Source organism: Chrysemys picta, chromosome 1, assembly GCF_011386835.1.
Source record: "Chrysemys picta bellii isolate R12L10 chromosome 1, ASM1138683v2, whole genome shotgun sequence".
Lineage (NCBI taxonomy): Eukaryota > Metazoa > Chordata > Testudines > Emydidae > Chrysemys > Chrysemys picta.
Window position 1 is genome coordinate 50,007,480 of NC_088791.1, and position 20,627 is coordinate 50,028,106.

Below are 20,627 nucleotides of genomic sequence, written 5' to 3' on the forward strand. Positions count from 1 at the left end.
TTTTACCTTGTGTGACAGCAGACGAAAAATAAATTTAAAAAAGTTAAAAGGACAAAAACAAAATCAGTGAAAGAACACAGTGTTAAGAAACAGTAATGTTTAAGAGAAAATCAAAGGAGGGGAGAGCAACTAAAAGACTGAAAAAAGATAAAGGGCAAAGGATTTAAAAATTAAACAGAAGGAAAAAGATTAAAGAAAGAAAGGCAAAAGGCAATGCAAAGGATTTAAGAAGCCAGTAAAAAGAAAAGACATTTAGTTATGAGAAAGGAATAGCAAGTACTAGAGGAAAATACTCAGAGGTAATGAATTAAGAAATGGAAGAAGCAGCAAAGTTAAAAATTAATTAAAAACCAAGCAAAAAGTCAGAAAACTTATTTTTCTGCCCATTAGAAAAAAAAAAGTCACTGGATCCAGTGAGTTTTTAAAAAATATCTAACCACCACCCATACGTAGAAGGTAATTCTGTCACTTATTGATATCTTTTAACAGGGGCGAATCTAAAATATGCAAGATGATCTAAGTATCACTATAATTAAGAACCTTGGTAATTCACCAGATGCCTATCTACACAAACTTTTGCACAAAGTTCAATATAGTAGTGTTAGTCTAATTAAGCAAAGTTGGGTTTGTTTGTTTTTTTACACAGGGTCCCACTTAATACTAAAAAAGTTTATGCGGAGTTTAAATAATTTATAAATGTACCCGTAATATAAAGTGTGATCAACTTTAAAAACTGCCATATCATATAAGAGAAATGGTTCACATTCATCTCCAGCAGGGACCAGTACTGCACACTACAAAGGAAGCTGTAAGAATCCCAACGTGGACACTGTGGAATAACAGGTCCATAAAGTCTTTTCCTAGCCCCAGGTAGTTAGTGGAAGGTTTTGCCGCACGGCATGATGGCTTATGGCTTTTTATTTATATTATGTGAGTGTGGGGTCCTAACTATTCACATAAACATGTCATCTATTTTTTTAAAACATGCTAAACTCTCAAGACCAATGATATTCTAGGACAGTGAGTTCCCACACTTAAACGTGCTGCCTAAAGAAGTACTTCCTTTTACCAGCAGCAAAGAGTCCTGTGGCACCTTATTGACTAACAGACCTATAGGAGCATGAGTTTTCGTGGGTGAATACCCACTTCTTCGGATGCATGTAGTGGAAATTTACAGAGGCAGGTATAAATATGCAAGCAAGAGTGAGTCAGGCTAGAGATAACGAGGTTAGTTCAATCAGGGAAGATGAGGCCCTCTTCTAGTAGTTGAGGTGTGAACACCAAGGGAGGAGAAACTGCTTTTGTAGTTGGCTAGCCATTTACAGTCTTTGTTTAATCCTGAGCTGATGGTGTCAAATTTGCAGATGAACTGAAGCTCAGCAGTTTCTCCTTAAAGTCTGGTCCTGAAGTTTTTTTGCAGCAGAATGGCTACTTTTAAATCTGCTATTGTGTGTCCAGGGAGTGTTGAAGTGTTCTCCTACAGGTTTTTGTATATTGCCATTCCTAATACCCGATTTGTGTCCATTTATCCTTTTACGTGGGGACTGTCCAGTTTAGCGGATGTACATAGCAGAGGGGCATTGCTGGCATATGATGGTGTACATTACATTGGTGGACATGCAGGTGAATGAACCGGTGATGGTGTGGCTGATCTGGTTAGGTCCTGTGATGGTGTCGCTGGTATAGATATGTGGGCAGAATTGGCATTGAGGTTTGTTGCATGGATTCCTTTTACCAGTCTCTCATTTATTGTCTTTCTATTTAATTGAATGCCCTCATGTTCCAGTTTTATGAGAAAGTAAATAGAGGCTCCCAATTTACCTTCTCTAAGCCATTCATTATTTTATATACCTCTTCTCATGTCACCTCTTATTTGTCCCTTCTCCAAACTATACAGACCTAATCTTCTTAATCTCTCCTTACATAATAGCATTTCGATGCCTCCAATCATTTTTCTTGCCCTTCAATGGATCTTTTCTATTTCTGCAATATTCTTTTAGAGATGAGGTGACTAGAACTGCACACAATATTCAAGCTGAGAACATACCGTTGCTTTATATAATTGCATTCTAATATTTTCAGTATTATTCTTATGCTTTTCTTAATAAAACTTACATCTTCTTCACTCTTTTGACCATGACTGCACCTTGAGCAGATGCTTTCTCTTAGCTGTCCAAAAGGACACCTATGGATTTTTCCTGAATAATTACAGTTAATTTGGAACCCAGAATGTAAATGAGTAGTTCAAAATGGTTCTTTTCCAACATGCATTACCTTACACTTATCAACACTGAATTTCACCTGCCATAGCATTGCACATTACTACTCTTGGTTGGCCTACATTATTTTGTACCTTCCAAAAATGTTATCACTTCTCTGTTTATCATTAATAATTATGTTAAATGCCAGTCTCAGCACAGATCTTTGGGGAATCCTACTAATAATCATCTACGATTTGAACCATTTATTGCTCCTCTTTGTTTACATTCTCTTAACCAATTTGTAATCCAGAACTTTATCACTCACCCATGAGTATACAGTTTCCTTTTGAAATTCCAAATAAACTGTATCTACTGTTCTCCTATATCTACTATTTTACGGACACCCTCAAGAATTCTACAAGATTCGAGAGGCATAATAATCCTGTACAGAAGTCATGCTGGTTTGCCCCAATGATACTGGTTTCATGTAAGTGTTTTATATTTTTAAACTTTAATTACTGTTTCAGCTAATTTACCTGGTATGGAAGTGAGTCTCATTGTTCTTAACCAGTGCAATAATCTCCAATTTTTATGGTCATTTCTGAGTCTCACCACTCAAAGATGCTGAACTGAAGAACATATTATCCTAGTTGGTTTTGTCCACTATCCTAAAATGATGAGGAAGGAAATTACTCCATCGTATCATGAAATGTCATCACAGGATAATAACGTTTTCATACCTTTCCCCCAGTTTAGCTCAATTAACTTAGCTCTACAATGTTTTTCCTTTTTTTTCTATATACAAAAGAAAGTTGTTAAGATTTCGAGGTAATAACTTTCCCTTCCATTTGATTGACAAAACTTTTCTATACTAATTCACTTTCTGTTTCAAAACTTGAAATGCTATAGAAGGAAGGAAAGTGTACTGTATTAAGATGTCTATTCATCAACACATATACAATCACACAATTCAATCAGAAAGCAGAGATAAAGTAAATTAATTATGTATAGAATGTGGTTGAGGTGGATACAGATGATCATATGCTAGTTCTGTGTTCTGATTTGCTGGGAAGTTCCACTTGTAGTATAATGAACTATTATTTTTCATTTCTGGATAACTGGGGCAGATTAATGTACTCAACTACGGCTCATGAATTACTACACCTACTTTCCAGATTATAAATGTTGTGTATACCAATCCATTCTTCATTGCCTAATAAATGTATTTATGAATAAACAGAAAGAATAAATACATTTTAAATAACAGAGTTGTCAAGCATAACTAATCTTGTACATTTCTTTATTAGGCCCCAGGATAATACAGGTATAACAGTCAAACAATATGCAATATACATTCCCTCTATAAGGCTGTCCTTTGTAGCTGGATTGGAATTGTAAGACAAGTGGAAATTTACAAAAGATATTCAGAATGATTTTCATGGCCCTGGATGCCAGCCTCCTCAAGGGCTGTGCGATAAACCAAAAGTCTTGTAATGACATATTTTGGGATGCTTTATTGTAACAATACAGTAAGTGCAATGATAATAAAGCAATACAAATACAATATTTAATGTGCATTTACTAAGATATTTGATTATATGAAGTAAAAATATGCACTTTTAAAAATAGATGCAGGCCTCAAACCTAATTTTCCATGTACATGTATCTAGAGCAGCAGTCTTGTCTCATTGTATTACACCAAATACTATCTAATTTTGGCTATACTTCATTTTATTTGTTAATCTTCACAGCTTTCTCCATACGTTAATTTTGTGTGTAAATAAATTCACTATAAATTATCTTCTTCATAGCACCATAGAATGCCATGTGTTTCACTGACACAGAAGAAAACACTGTCCTGCTCCATTGTCCACTTCTTACATCTAGAAGGGGAGAGAAAATTATACTTTCTATACACAAAAGATGAAGTCCCTTCCCCAAAGAGCTCATAATCTAAATAACATAATCTAGTTGTGACACAGAGGCTCATTGGTGGTTCACTATCTGTGTCAGCAATTCGTCAGGCCTGAAATACTCACTACACCTAACACTGTCATGATATATTCCCTAAAGATGTTGTCATAACTATAAAGGGAAGGGTAATAGCCCTCCTGTGTACAATACTATAATCCCTCCTGGCCAGAGACACCAAAATCCTTTTATCTGTAAAGGGTTAAGAAGCTCAGGTAACCTGGCTGACACCTGACTCAAAGGACCAATAAGGGGACAAGATACTTTCAAATCTTGGTGGGAGAAGGCTTTTGTGTGTGCTCTTTGTTTTTTGGGAGTTGTTTGCTCTTGGGAATAAGAGGGACCAAACATCAATCCAGGCTCTCCAAATCTTTCTGAACAAGTCTCTCATATTTCAGACTTGTAAGTACAGCCAGGCAAGGCATGTTAGTTTTATCTTTGTTTTCTCAACTTGTAAATGTACCTTTTGCTAGAGTGTTGACCTCTGTTTGCTGTAACTTTGAACCTAAGGCTAGAGGGGGTTCCTCTGGGCTCTTTAAGTTTGATTACCCTGTTATTTTCCATCCTGATTTTACAGAGATGATTTTTACCTTTCTTTCTTTAATGAAAAGCCTTCTTTTTAAGAACCTGATTGATTTTTCCTTGTTCTAAGATCCAAGGGGATTGATCTGGACTCACCAGGAATTGGTGGGGGGAAAGGGAAAGGGGGGGATAATTAATTCCTCCTTGTTTTAAGATCCAAGGGGTTTTGGATTAGTGTTTACCAGGGAATTGGTGGAAGAGTCTCTCAAGGCTACCCAGGGAAGGAACTTAGCACATTGGGAGTGGTGGCAGCAAAAGCAGATCTAAGCTGGTAGAGAAGCTTAGAGGTTTTCATGCAGGTCCCTACATCTGTACCCTAAAGTTCAGAGTGGGGAAGGAACCTTGACAGATGTTATGTAATATCATTGGAAAACTAATAACTCATTGATCATTAATGTATGTATGGGGTGTGCATAAAGAGATACGTGCTAGAATTACATTCTTAAAATGTGTTTGGCAAGCAATATATAAGCCCAGTCTGCCCTAGACAAAGGAATGTGTATTTGTTTGTCTGACCAGCATGGTCGGCACGTGAACCGCCAGCTGGGGAGGCTAGCCCCCAGCTCTGCCCCTTCCACCTGAGACCCCGCCCCTTCTGAAGGAGCCCAGAGCCCTCTCCACTGCAGCCGCCAATTCCTGCCCCAAGCCCTAGCTCCCCGGAGAACTGGGAGAGTAGGCAGCACGGCCACAGCCCCCCCATCCCTGGAGCAATAGAGGGCAGGTGGCACAGCCCAAGCCGGGGCCACCCCACAGGGAGACTGGAGCCGCGGCAAGCAGGAGGGGGCAGAGCCACGCCAGGCTGTTTGGGGAGGCACAGCCTCCCCTAGCCTATGAAACCCGCTGTCCATACTGACCAGCCTCTTCACTAAGCAGAGACAATGAAGGTACAGGTATATAAAAGGCAAACAGAGCCATCAACCTAGCAAGTGGGAGAAAAGGCCTGTTGGAGGGGTCTGAACCTCAAATGATAAGCAATTGAATCAAATGATTGTATACAATATTACTGTATTATAAAAGTGTATCAAGTACTGTCTTTTATGAACACCTGTGACACACAAATTCATATAATTGTGAAATGTATGAAATATTATAAATACTCACTAATATTATGCTTTAAAGGCTGTGATCAAGCAAAGGGAGAAACAGGAGGACACCCATGAAATTAAGCAAGGTGTGACCAAAAATAGTGGAAGCCCCATTTACACAGAAGTCAGTAGATGGATGGGAAATCCAGCGTAAGGGAAGAACAGCATAGGTCAACCCTGAATCTGGGACAAAACAGTGAGTTTGTGAAGATCTAAGGAAACAGAAGACACCATCTTAGCCTCCATCACTGGACAGACACAAAGGGCCAGAGCTCTTGCAAGCTGAGAAAGATGGGTCTTTCAACCAAGGGAGTTGAAATCTCAGGCAACAGAATATAAGTGCAAAACCTGCTTAGGCAAAGATTTTTCACTTACGAAGACAAGGAAAACCAGTACCTTAAACTGCTGTAAAATCTCCCAATTGACAAAAAGTCAGCCATGGCTGGAAAGAAAAAGATTGTTAAGAAATCTACCTTGAACCAAGACTGTAGCTTGTTGAGTTAAGTCTTTGCTATTAGGAGGCATATTTTATGTTTATTTGCTTGTAATCATTGTCTTCATCCCTTGTACTTGAACTCACTTAAAACTTCTCTTTTTGATTGAATAAACTTGTTTTGCTTTTAACCTAAACCAACCTTGTGCTGTGTTTGAATGGAAGGCATTGTTAACTCAAGTTAAAGTAATAAGCTGTGCTTTTGTCTTTTCAAAGGAGCAATGAACCCTTTTTTATTTCTCTAAAGTGTTCCATGTCAGGGCAGACAGTTCTGGGGAAATTTGGGACTGGGAGTGTGTTGGGGTCATTCTGCAAGTAATAACCAATGCAATTGGAAGTGAGATCTTCAGGGAGATATATGGGAGACACAAGCTTAAATATGGGATTAGATTGAAGAAGACAAACCAAGCATGGAAAGGTAGATTGGTGAGTCAAAGTAAGTATGGTACTGAAACTGCCTGATCATTAAAATCATCTTCAGAAACAGCCAATGACTGAGCCCTGTGGAATACAGAGGACCGGAGAGGGGAAGAGGTATACCCACCAAAAAAGACACACACATAATGGCCAAAGATGCACGACAAAAAGAAAGAACACATCAGAGATCTTCTGACCAATTTGAATGAATTCAAATCAGCAGGGCTGGATGCTATTCAACCAACGATACTGGATGAATTAGCTGAAGAAATCTTGGGAGCTCCTGGCAATAATATTTACAAACTCATGGATGACAGGAGAGATCTCGGAAGACTGGAGAAGGGCTAACATAGTGCCCATCTTGAAAAAGGAGGGGCTGGGAAACTATAGACCAGTCAGCCTGACTTCGATACCTGGGAAGCAACTAGAGAGAGCAATGTATAAAATATTCAATTTCCGAATACCTGGAGGATGAAGGAGTAATCACTAGCAGCTAGCATGGATTTACCAAGAACAAATCATGCCAAACCAACTTGATTTCCTTCTTTGAAAGGGTAACTGATTTGGTGAATAGGGGAAATGTGGTGGACATAATATACCTGGCCTTCAGCAAGGCTTTTGACATAGTCTCACATGACATTCTGATAAGTAAGCTGGAGAAATGCAGGATCGACAAAACTATCATTAAGCAGATGCATAATTGGTTAAACAACTCCAAAGAAAGAGTAACTATTAATGGGCCAATGTCGGATTGAAGGGAGGTCTCAAGTGTGTTTCTACAGGGATCTGTTCTGGGTCCAATGTTGTTTAACATTTTTATTAATGACCTAGATGTAGGTAGGAGAGCATACTGCTCAAGTTTGCAAATGACAGAAAGATAGGGGGCTTCCAATACTTTTCAGGATTGAGCTAAATTTCAGAGGGATCTTGATAAATTGGAGAACTGGGCTATAGACAACAAAATGAAATTCAACAAAGACAAATGTAAGGTGCTCAGAATTTGCAGAGCTTGGCCTCAGGCAGTTATCCTTCCTATCCCTTTTAAATTTTTCTTCAACAAGATCTTCTCAAGTGTTTCTTTCCCAAAGGTCACTGACGAGATCAGAAGGTGGCATTTTTTAAAAAATGAATTTGAGTATTTTTGTTGTTTCTGATTACTTGATAACGAGTATTGTGAGAAGTGCTTCATAAAGTTAAAGATTAAAATATTTGTTACATAGCTAGGTCAGTAAAGACACACTTTTGTCAATAAATTCACTCCTAATAATGATTGACAAATGGCCTTCCTACTTTATTAAGGGTGATAAATCAATTTATGATTCTTATTTTAACTCCACTTTTGATATATAAAAACATCTTTCATTCAAAAGGATGTTACAAACTGTGTGTAGAGTAACCACTTCACCCCACTTCAGAATTTCAGCCACCACTGGCACAGAAACTACCATTCTGCACTGGCAACCTTTTCCTACACTGGAATTTTAACCAGATGATTGAGGCCAATAGACTTGTATTCGTATGAGGTAGCAGCACCAGGAGACCTTAACCAACCAAAAGTAGTTTGGATTGAGGCTCAATGCTAATCCCTGAAATATGGGGTTCTAATTGGAGCCTATACAAATACCAACAATGTCCAATACCACTACAATTATGAGATGGAAGGCGATCACATCCTAAGGTGTTACAGCTGCAATAACTTTCTGAAAATTGTATTGATCATTCCTGGTTTATAAATGAAATAATTTTGTTCACACTGTACCAGAAGGTTTTAAAAGTGTTACCCACTTTCATACTCAAAAACATAAGAACATAAGAATGGCCTTACTGGGTCAAACCAAAGGTCCATCTAGCCCAGTATCCTGTCTTCTGACAGTGGCCAGTGCCAGGTGCCCCACAGGGAATGAACAAAACAGGTAATCATCAGGTGATTCATCCCCTGTCACTCATTCCTAGCTTCTGGCAAACAGAGGCTAGGGACAGCAATCCTGCCCATCCTGGCTAATAGCCATTGATGGACCTATCCTCCATGAATTTATCTAGTTCTTTTTTGAACCCTGCTATGGTCTTGACCTTCACAACATCCTCTGGCAAGGAGTTCTACAGGTTGACTGTGCATTGTGTGAAGAAATACTTCCTTTTATTTGTTTTAAACTCGCTGCCTAGTTCTTGTTGTGAGAAGTAGTAAACAACACTTCCTTATCTACTTTCTCTACACCAGTCATGATTTTATAGACCTCAATCATATCTCCCCTTAGCTGTCTCTTTTCCAAGCTGAAAAGTCCCAGTCTTATTAATCTCTCCTCATACAGAAACCGTTCCATACCACTAATCATTTTTGTTGCCCTTTTCTGAACCTTTTCCAATTCCAATATATCTTTTTTGAGATGGGGTGACCACATCTGCACACAGTATTCAAGATGTGAGCATACCATGGATTTATATAGAGGCAAAATGCTATTTTCTGTCCTATTATCTATCCCTTTCTTAATTATTCCCAGCATTCTGTTTGCTTTTTTGACTGCCGCTGCACACTGAGTGGATGTTTTCAGAGAACTATCCACAATGACTCCAAGATCTCTTTCTTGAGTGGTAACCACTAATTTAGCTGTTACCACTCAAGATAGTGAAACTATTCTTCTGTTCACGCAACTATTAAAAGTATGTCACAGCTTCTCCATTTGTGCTGTCTTTGTGTTACACATGTATGTGAAATGTATAAGGTAGGTATGCTCCCAACAGTCTAACACCGTATCAACTTTATTGGAAGTGCATTCACTACTTTATGTAGACAGGACATTTCAGCACCAGAGCTGGTCAAAGCTTTTCAACAAACTTTTTTCCAAAAATGTTCTGCTGTTGACAACCAGCTCTAGCCCTTACATTCTGATTCTTATAGTATTGTCATCCTCCTCCAAGAGGACACATACAGTGCATATACTGTACACCGAGGTCAATAATAACAGAGTAGTTATACTTTTCAGATGGCAGTACTGACTCAATTTGTATGAAGAACATATTCAAATATCCCTTTCAATCTCAATAGCTATTTTTGTTTTTATAATACACATGCATTTTATATTATTATTTCCTGTTAATGCACAATATGGACCTTCCATTCCTACATGAACAGTCTATGGTGTACACCACCAGGTTAGGTGTTCTACTGCATAAGTGGACTTACTGCGCTACATGTAAAAAACAGTTACTAACCTTTCGTAACTGTTGTTCTTTGAGGTGTGTTGCTCATGTCCATTCCATTGTATGTGTGTGTGTGTGCTCACCACATGCACCAGTGCCGCAAGCTTTTCCCTCAGTGGTATCTGTAAGGGACTGGCTCTAGTACCCTTATGCGCCAGTATAAGAGGTGCCACCAGCTCCCTGCTCCCTCAGTTCCTTCTTGCCGGAACTCCGAGAGGGGGAAGGAGTGTGGGTCATGGAATGGACATGAGGAACACATCTCAAAGAGCAACAGTTATGAAAGGTTAGTGACCGTTTCTTCTTTTTCGAGTGCTTGCTCATGTCCATTCCATTGTAGATGACTCCCAAGCAGTACCTCCAGAGGCACGTAGGAGTTCATGAACATGTTGATTGCAACACAGCTCTGCCAAATCCAGTGTAATCTCTGGTTTGCTGGGTGATGGCATAATGCATTGTGAACGTGTGTACCGAAGACTGTGTCACAGCCCTGCAGATAGGGACATGCGCCAGGAAGGCAGCCGAAGACGCCTGAGCCCTAGTAGAGTTAGGCCTGGTCTACACTACGAGTTTAGGTCGAATTTAGCAGCGTTAAATCGAATTAAACCTGGACACGTCCACACGACGAAGCCCTTTTTTTCAACTTAAAGGGCCCTTTAAACCAGTTTCTTTACTCCACCTCCGACGAGGGGATTAGCGCTGAAATCGGCCTTTGCGGGTCAGATTTGGGGTAGTGTGGATGGAATTCGACGTTATTGGCCTCCGGGAGCTATCCCACAGTGCTTCATTGTGACCGCTCTGGACAGCACTCTCAACTCAGATGCACTGACCAGGTAGATGGGAAAAACCCCACGAACTTTTGAATTTCATTTCCTGTTTGCCCAGCGTGGAGAGCACAGGTGACCATGCAGAGCTCATCAGCACAGGTAACCATGATGGAGTCCCAGGATCGCAAAAGAGCTCCAGCATGGACTGAACGGGAGATACGGGATCTGCTCGCCGTATGGGGAGACGAATCAGTGCTAGCTGAACTCCGTTGCAGTAAACGAAATGGCAAAATATTAGAAAAAGTCTCAAAGGCCATGAAGGACAGAGGCCATAACAGGAACTCACAGCAGTGCCACGTGAAAATTAAGGAGCTAAGGCAAGCCTACCACAAAGCCAGAGAGGCAAATGGAAGGTCCGGGACAGAGCCGCAAACATGCCGCTTCTACGCGGAGCTGCATGCCATGCTAGGGGGAGCAGCCACCACTACCCCAATCGTGTGCTTTGACTCCATCAATGGAGAATCACACAACAGGGAAGCAGGTTCGGGGTATGAGGAAGATGATGATGAAGACAATGAAGATAGCTCACGGCAAGGAAGCGGAGAAACCGGTTTCCCCAACAGCCAGGATATGTTTATCACCCTGGACCTGGAACCAGTAACCCCCAAACTCACCCAAGGTATGCTCCCAGACCCTGAGGGCACACAAGGGACCTCTGGTGAGTGTACCTTTGTAAATATTACACATGGTTTAAAAGCAAGTGTGTTTAATGATTAATTTTCCCTGGCAATCGCGGCCAGTACAGCTACTGGAAAAGTCTGTTAACGTGTATGGGAATGGAGCAGAAATCCTCCAGGGCCATCTCCAGAAAGCTCTCCTTCATGTACTCCCAAAGCCTTTGCAAAAGGTTTCTGGGGAGGGCTGCCTTATCCCGTCCGCCATGGTAGGACACTTTACCACGCCAGGCCAGTAGCACGTAGTCTGGAATCATTGCATAACAAAGCATGGCAGCGTATGGTCCCGGTGTTTGCTGGCATGCAGACAACATCCATTCCTTATCGCTCTTTGTTATCCTCAGGAGAGTGATATCATTCACGGTCACCTGGTTGAAATGGGGAGATTTTATTAAGGGGACATTCAGAGGTGCCCCTTCCTGCTCTGCTGAACAGAAATGTTCCCCGCTGTTAGCCACGCGGTGAGGGGAGGGGTGAAGTGATCATCCCCGAGAATTGGGTGTGGGGGGGGAGGGAGGTTAGTTGGGTTTGTGCTGCATGTTAACCCGGAAACTGCAGCCCCTCTTTTTACATTGCAAACCCATTTTAAATGGCCAACCCAACGGGTGCTTGGTATGGGAAATGAGGGCGCTACTGTTTGAAACCATTCCCACATGTTAAGAAGGTTAAAAAAGCCAAATGACTGTGGCTTACCATGGCTGCCTGCAAGCCGAAATCTGTTGCCTGGCACTGCGTGAGTGATCTCTCACACCAAACCGGCAGGCCCTCAATATAAGAGGAAAAATGCGACCTTGTAACAAAAGCACATGTGCTGTATGATGTGAACAGCAAAATTTAACGTGAAAGAGTGTACCCATTGTTCTCTAAAATGTGTCTTTTTTAACCACCTCTCCCTTCTCCTCCATCAGCTGCAAATGTTTCTCCTTCACAGAGGCTAGTGAAGATTAGAAGGAGAAAACGGCGGACTCGGGCTGATATGTTCTCGGAGCTCCAGATGTCCTCCCACGCTGACAGAGCACAGCAGAATGCATGGCGGGCTGAAGATGATAGGTGGCATCAGCTTGCTGACAGAAGGCAAGAGTCGATGCTCTGGCTGCTGGAGCATCAAACTGATATGCTCCAGCGTATGGTTGAGCTGCAGGAAAGGCAGCAGGAGCAGAGACCGCTGCTACAGCCCCTGTGTAACCAATAGCCCTCCTCCTCAAGTTCCATAGCCTCCTCACCCAGACGCCCAAGAACGCGGTGGGGAAGCCTCTGGCCACTCCACCCCAGATGATTGCCCAAGCATCAGAAGGCTGGCCTTCAATAAGTGTTAAAGTTTTAAAGTTTTAAATGGCAGTGTGTCCTTTTCCTTCCCTCCTCCCCTACCCCTCCCGGATAACCCCCTAGTTGTGTGATGAATTAATAAAGGATGCATGAATGTGAAGTAACAATGACTTTATTGCCTCTGCAAATGGTGCTCAAGGGGGGGAGGGGAGGGTCGTTAGTTTACAGGGAAGTAGAGTGAACCGGGGGGGAGGGGGCGGAGGGGTCATCAAGGAGAAAAACAGAAGTTTCACACCGTAGCCTGGCCAATCACAAAACTGGTTTTCAAAGCTTCTCTGATGCGCACCACACCCTGCTGTACTCTTCTAACCGCCCTGGTGTCTGGCTGCGCGTAATCAGCGGCCAGGCGATTTGCCTCAACCTCCCACCCCGCCATAAATGTCTCCCCCTTACTCTCACAGATATTGTGGAGCGCACAGCAAGCAGCAATAACAATTGGAATATTGGCTTCACTGAGGTCTATCCGAGTCAGTAAACTGCACCAGCGCATTTTAAACGTCCAAATGCACATTCTACCACCATTCGGCACTTGCTCAGCCTATAGTTGAACAGGTCCTGACTACTGTCCAGGCTGCCTGTGTTAGGCTTCATGAGCCATGGCATTAAGGGGTAGGCTGGGTCCCCAATGATAACGATAGGCATTTCAACATCCCCAACGGTTATTTTCTGGTCCAGGAAGAAAGTCCCTTCCTCCAGCTTTCGAAACAGACCAGAGTTCCTGAAGACGCGAGCATCATGTACCTTTCCCGGCCATCCCATGTTGATGTTAGTGAAACATCTCTTGTGATCCACCAGGGCTTGCAGCAGCATTGAAAAGTACCCCTTGCGGTTTATGTACTCGGTGGCTTGGTACTCCGGTGACAAGATAGGGATATGGGTTCCGTCTATCGCCCCACCATAGTTTGGGAATCCCATTGCAGCAAAGCCATCCACTATGACCTGCACGTTTCCCAGAGTCACTACCCTTGATATCAGCAGGTCTTTCATTGTGTTGGCTACTTGAATCACAGCAGCCCCCACAGTAGATTTGCCCACTCCAAATTGATTCCTGACTGACCGGTAGCTGTCTGGCGTTGCAAGCTTCCACCGGGCTATCGCCACTCGCTTCTCAACTGTGAGGGCTGCTCTCACCCTGGTATTCTGGCGCTTCAGGGCAGGGGAAAGCAAGTCACAAAGTTCCATAAAAGTGCCCTTACGCATGCGAAAGTTTCGCAGCCACTGGGAATCATCCCACACATGCAACACGATGCGGTCCCACCAATCTGTGCTTGTTTCCAGGGCCCAGAATCGGTGTTCCACGCCATGAACCTGCCCCAGTAGCACCATGATTTGCACATTGCTGGGACCTGTACTATGTGAGAGGTCTATGTCCATGTCAATTGCCTCATCACTCTTGTCGCCGCACTGCAATCGCTGCAATCGCCTCCTCGCCTGGTTTTGCTTTGGCATGTTCTGGCTCTGCATATACTCCAGGACAATGCGCGTGGTGTTCATAGTGCTCATAATTGCTGCGGTGATCTGAGCGGGCTCCATGATCCCAGTGCTATGGCATCTGGTCTGAAAAAAGGCACAAAACTAGTATCTGATGGACGGAGGGAGGGGCGAGTGAAGACATGGCTTACAGGGAATTAAAATCAACAAAGGTGGCTATGCATCAGGGAGAAACACAAACAACTGTCACACAGAATGGCCCCCCCAAAGATTGAACTCAAAACCCTGGGTTTAGCAGGCCGTTGATTTCACGGAGGGAGAGGGAAGCATATGAATACAGAACAAAACTGGTCCATCTATTTTTTACATCTTAAGCTGGCAGCAGACGGTGCAGCATGACTGATTGCCATCGGCATCTTCTGGGTGCTTGGCAGAAAATGCTGTATTACGACTGCTAGCCATCATCGTCAAGAAGGTTCAATAGGACTGCCGGCAGGACTGAGTCTCCAGGAGACAAAACATGTTTCCCCAGGTGCCTCTGACCGAACTCACTGAGGAGTACGACGACGACGGATACCAGACGGAATACACCATCCACTGCCAAAAGGCTGTATAGCTGTATAGCAATGCAGCCCCACGTCTGCCAGCACCCAGATAGCTCATGACGGCTACCAGTCATACTGCACCGTCTACTGCCAAAAGTCAATTAGCTGCTGCTGTGTACCAATGCAGTACCACGTCTGCCGGCACCCAGATGACATATGGTGACGGTAAGCTGAGCTGAGCGGGCTCCATGCTTGCCGTGGTATGTTGTCTGCACAGGTAACCCAGGTAAAAAAGCACGAATCGATTGTCTGCCATTGCTCTGATGGAGGGGGAGGGGCCTGACGACATGTACCCAGAACCCACTGTGACACTGTTTTTGCATCATCAGGCATTGGGATCTCAACCCAGAATTCCAATGGGCGGCGGAGACTGCGGGAACTGTGGGATAGCTACCCACAGTGCAACGCTCCGGAAGTCGACGCTAGCCTCGGTACTGTGGACGCGGTCCGCCGACTTAATGCACTTAGAGCATTTTATGTGGGGACACACACAATCAACTATATAAAACCGATTTCTATAAAACCGGCTTTTATAAATTCGACCTAATTTCGTAGTGTAGACATACCCCAAGTCTTCACTATCGGTGAAGACACAGTCTGTGCCAACCTGTAACAAATCCAGATGCAGGTGGTGATCCAATTTAAAATCCTCTAAGGACGACACTGGAAGCCCCTTCTGTGACATTGCACTGTATGTTTATGAAAATATACTTATGAGTGTAAATATAATGTAACTGGAATATGCTTTATGCAAAAGGTCTCTTGTAAGGTATCATTACAAAGCTTATAACCTACTGAGTGTGTTCATCCTATTTGTATGAATGTATCATTCTTGTATCTGAAGCTAGAAATATGAAGTATTACTCTGAAGTCCTATTGTAACTATGCAAAGTGTGGGCCATTAATGGTGGTTTAGAATCTTGATGGCTCCCATTAACCAGGACAATTGGTTGTAAATGGCCCTGTTTACTTGTAAGCCTTCCTGTGAGTCAACCCAGGAAGAATGGAGGCTTGGGATCTCACAGGACATTTGAACAGGTCACATGATACTGGAATCCATCTTAAACCTGGCGCTTTTCCATTTAGGAGAGGTGGGGACCCAGAGAGACAAAGGATTCCCGCCTTGTGCCAAAAATATAAAAAGGGGGTGGAACAGAACAAAGGGGGTTGCCAATCATGAGAAATCTCCTAGTTACCACCTGAGCTGGAACTAACAAGAACTGTACCAGGGGAAAGGATTGGGCCCAGATTAAGAAGGAGTCTAGTCTGTAAAAGAAGCTTATTGGAAAATCTCCACTTAAATCCTAATTTTTATTCTTAATAAAATCACTTTTGTTTATTATTGAACCCAGAGTAAGTGATTAATATCTGGGGGAGAAAACAGCTGTGCCTATCTCTCTATCAGTGTTATAGAGGGCGGACAATTTATGAGTTTACCCTGTATAAGCTTTATACAGAGTAAAACGGATTTATTTGGAGTTTGGATCCCATTGGGAGCTTGATGTCTGGGTGCTGGAGACAGGAGTACCTGCTGAGTGGTTTTCAGTTAAAGCCTGCAGCTTTGGGGATGTGGTTCAGACCCTGGGTCTGTGTTGCAGCAGGCTTGCGCGTCTGGCTCAACAAGACGCAGTTCTGGAGTTGCAAGGTGACAGGGAAAACGGGCTCAGAGGTAGTTTCAGAACATCAGGTGACAGTCCCAAGGGGGTCTCTGTGACCGAACCCATCACACCTTCATTCTGTCAGCTAAAATGATAAAGAGCTGGGTCGATCTGCGGAAGGGCTTGGTGCACCCCAGGTAGAAAGCCAGGGTACGCCTGACATCTAGCGTGTGCAGATGCCTCTCCTCATTGGTTGTGTGAGGCTTTAGACAGAACATCAGGAGGAAGATATCCTGGTAGACATCGAAGAGCGACACCTTTGGCATGAAGGCTGAATGGGGCCGCAGCTGAACCTTGTCCTTGTAGAACACCATGTATGGGAGCTGCAAAGTGAGGGCTTTAATCTCGGAGACTCATCTTGCCGAGATAATAGCTACAAGGCATGCGAACTTCCACGACAAGTGGGAAAGGGAACAAGAAGTCATGGGCTCAAAGGGCAGACCTGTGAGCCTAGAAAGGACCAGGCTAAGGTCTCCATGGGGAACCAGGTCCTGGATCAGCAGGAAGTCTTTCAAGCCCTTTCAGGAACCTGATCGTCATCTCATGCGAGAATACCGATCTACCCTGGATGCGAGGATGGAAGGCCAATATGGCTGCCAGGTGCAACTTGATCAAAGAAAAGGTGAGACCCTGGTGCTTTAAGTGAAGCAGGTAATCCAGGATGGACTGCAGAGACGACTGGGTCAGTGAGATATTCTGCTCCAATGCCCAGGAGGAGAAATGCTTCCACTTTGCCAGGTAAGTTGCTTTGGTGGAGGGCTTTCTGCTCTCCAAGAGAACCTGCTGCATCTGACTAGAGCAGGCTTGTTCTTCTGGATTCAGCCATGCAGCATCCAAGCTGTGAGGTGGAGAGAGGCAAGGTTTGGGTGCAACAACCAACCATGATCCTGCAAGAGTAGGTCCGGGTGGTTGGGAAGTGGCCACAGGACTGCTACGGCCAGGTCCATGAGCATGTCGAACCAATACTGGTGAGGCCATGCCAGGGCAATCATAATGATCTGTGCCTTGATCCTCTTGATTTTTAAAAGGACTTTGCTGAGGAGCGGAATAGGTAGGAAGGCGTACATCAGGTCTCCTGAGCATGACAGGAGAAAGGCATTGGAAAGTGAGCCTCTGCTGAGGCCTTGCAGAGAGCAGAACTGATGACACTTTCTGTTCTGTCTGGTGGTGAACAGGTCTACTCAGGGAGCTCCCCGCTTCTGGAAGAGCATTCTGACGACCTACAAGTAAAGGGACCACTTGTGGTGAGAGAAGAAGGACCTGCTAAGGCGATCCGCCAGTGTGTTCTGGATGCCAAGGAGGTGCAAGGATTCCAGGTGGATTGCATGCTGAATGCAGAAGTCCCACAGATGGAGGACCTCCTGGCACAGAGCCGATGAATGAGCTCCCCCCTGGCTGTTGACACAGAACATGGCGGCGGTGCTGTCCATCAACACTTGCACTACCCGACCAGACAGTTGGGGAAGGAAGACTCCACAAGCCAGACCCAGGCTCTGAGCTCCCTGATGTTTATATGTAACACATGCTTCTCCCGAGACCATAACCCCTAAGTCCACAGAGTATCGAGACGCGCTCCCCAACCAATGAAGGTCAGATGCATCTGATATCAGGGAGACCATGGGTTGCAGGCTCGCGAACAGCACACCGAAACCACAATCGGGTTGGACCTCCAATGCAGGGAGGTAAGTACCCTTGGCGGGATTGTGATGACCGTGTCCAGGTTATGTCTGGCCGGGGAGTAGACCGATGCCAGCCACATCTGGAGGGGACACAGCCTGAGTCTCACATGTCGGACAAAATATGTGCATGCTGCCATGTGCCCCAATAGTTTGAGACAAACCTGGGCAGTGGTGAGCGGATGGGTAGGGACGCTGGTAATCAGATCTGCCATTGCCCTGAACCTGGCTTCTGACAGGAATGCTTTGGCTTGGGTAGAGTAGAGTACTGCTCTGATAAACTCTATCCTTTGGATTAATGTTGATTTTTGTTCATTTATCAACAGGCCCAGAGCTTGACAAAGGGCTTGCAACTTCTTGACACTGCGTTTGACCTTGGCCCTGGAGCAGCCTTTGATGAGCCAGTCGTCGAGGTATGTATAGATCTGGATACCCCAACATCTGAGGTAGGCCGCCACCACCAACATGCACTTTGTAAACACCCTTGGTGCCGTTGGTAGGCCAAATGGGAGTACTGCGAATTGGTAGTGGGTGGTCACAACTACGAAACATAGGAACATCTGTGTCCCTGAAATATCGAAGTGTGAAAGTAAGCGTCTTTCAGGTCAAGGGCAGCGTATCAGTCTTCCGGATCCAGGGAAGGAATGATGGAGGGCAGGGACACCTTGTGGAACTTCAACTTCTTGAGATACTTGTTGAAGCTCTGCAGGTCGATGATGGGGGTAGACCTCCCTTGGCCTTTGGGATCAAAAAAATAGCGGGAGTAAAACCCTTTCCCCCTCAAGTGCAGAGGGACTTCCTCCACAACTCCCACCCAGAGAAGGCCTTGCACCTCCTGAGTGAGCTGATGTTTGTGAGAAGGGTCCCAGAAGAGGGACGGGCAAGGAAGGAAGAGAGGGGGGATAAAAATAAATTGGAGGCTATACCCCCCCCTGCTACTATGCAGAGTACCCACTTGTCCAATGCTATAGAGGGCCAGGCAGGGAGGAAGGGAGAGAAGCGGTTGGAAAAAACAGGGGTGCTGGATCCAGGACACAGGCTGGAATGTCACCCGTTAGCACACCCTCAAAATACATGCTTATTACCCCATTGGTTGCAGGTAGAGCTCGAGTGAGCAGAGGAGGCCCGCTGTTGGCTGGTGCTTGTTGCCCTTGCCCTTTCTGCAGAAGGGCTCTGATCGGGAAAGGCTTCCTGTGGAAACTTGTGGGTCTGCTGCGGTTTGAATCACTTTCTCGTGCATGCCGACGTCTAAAAGCCCCGTGAGCGCAAGGTAGCCCTAGAGTCTTTCAGGCCATGTAACTTGCTGTCTGTCTGCTTTGGGAACAGTGCCAGACCATCGAAGGGGAGCTCCTGGGTGGACTGCTGAACCTCCACCGACAGGGCCAACAACCGCAACCGGAATACCCGCCTCATGGAAATGGCCAAAGCCATGGTCTGGGCCACGGAGTTCGACACATCTGAGGCCATTTGGAGGGCTGCCCTGGTCACAGTTCTACCCTCATCTAGAATAGCAAGGAAAGCCTTCCTGGGATCCTCTGGCAGTGAATCCGCAAACTTGACCATGGACTGCCAAATGTTAAAATCATAACAGCCAAGTGGGGTCTGATGGTTGGTCACTCTGAGCTGGAGGCTGGCCGTGGAATAAATCTTTCTGCCAAAGTGATTGAGCCTCTCCCGCTGTTAGCTAACTCCCGCTGTTAGCCTCTGCTCGGCGAACAGCAGAGGCTAACAGCGGGAGTTTGCCTGGGAGTTCGCGTGGGGAGAGCGCACTGAGGCTTTCATCTGCAGGTTTCTCCGAGTAGTTCCTGCAACAGTTGAGGAAGCTCCTAAGAGGACGGTGATATGGAAGGTGAGCTATCAGCTGTTGTAACCTGCACAGGTTGTGCCATGTTTGTCTTTCTTCCGCAGGACAGAAGTGACTTTGTCTGTACAAAGTGCAAGCTGGTCTCCATATTGGAGGAGAAGGTTCGAGGGCTGGAGAAACAAGTATCGACTCTGCGTTGCATAAGGGAAAATGAAGATTTCCTGGACAGACGTCAGGAGATGCTTCTACGGCCACAATGCTCTGAAGATTCAGAGCAGGCGCAGCAGGGACAGAAGGATTGTGAGGAGGTTTGGCAGCATGTGACCTCCAGAAGAAGAAAGAGGAGCGTCCATGCACCAGCAATGGAGATACAGGTGAGCAATCGTTTCCATGTTCTCTCTACAGGTGCTAATGCGGAGAGTGGACTAGATGGCCCATCTGAGGGAAGGGAGCAGAAGGAGACTCCACCGATTGGAAGGCAAAAGATGCACTGTCCTACGGATGGGGGTTCCACGACCACCACTCCCAAGAGGAGGAGGAGGGTGGTGGTGGTCGGGGACTCCCTCCTCAGGGGGACTGAGTCATCTATCTGCCGCCCTGACCGGGAAAACCGAGAGGTCTGCTGCTTGCCAGGAGCTAGGATACACGATGTGACGGAGAGACTGCTGAGACTCATCAAGCC

The 20,627-nt window shown here is 44.7% G+C and overlaps 1 protein-coding gene across 24 annotated transcripts in view; it reads right to left on the reverse strand.

Annotated features, from left to right (window-relative positions):
- The window catches only part of FOXP2 (forkhead box P2), a 584,095-nt gene that overhangs the window by 460,895 nt on the left and 102,573 nt on the right, over positions 1–20,627 (reverse strand). The window contains exon 3 of one of the 24 annotated variants that reach the window (XM_065556384.1): positions 2,738–2,869. The exons of the other annotated variants lie outside the window; for them this stretch is intronic. The gene's annotated coding sequence lies outside the window, so the exon portion shown is untranslated. The remainder of the gene's footprint in view (positions 1–2,737; positions 2,870–20,627) is intronic. 24 annotated transcript variants of the gene reach the window in all.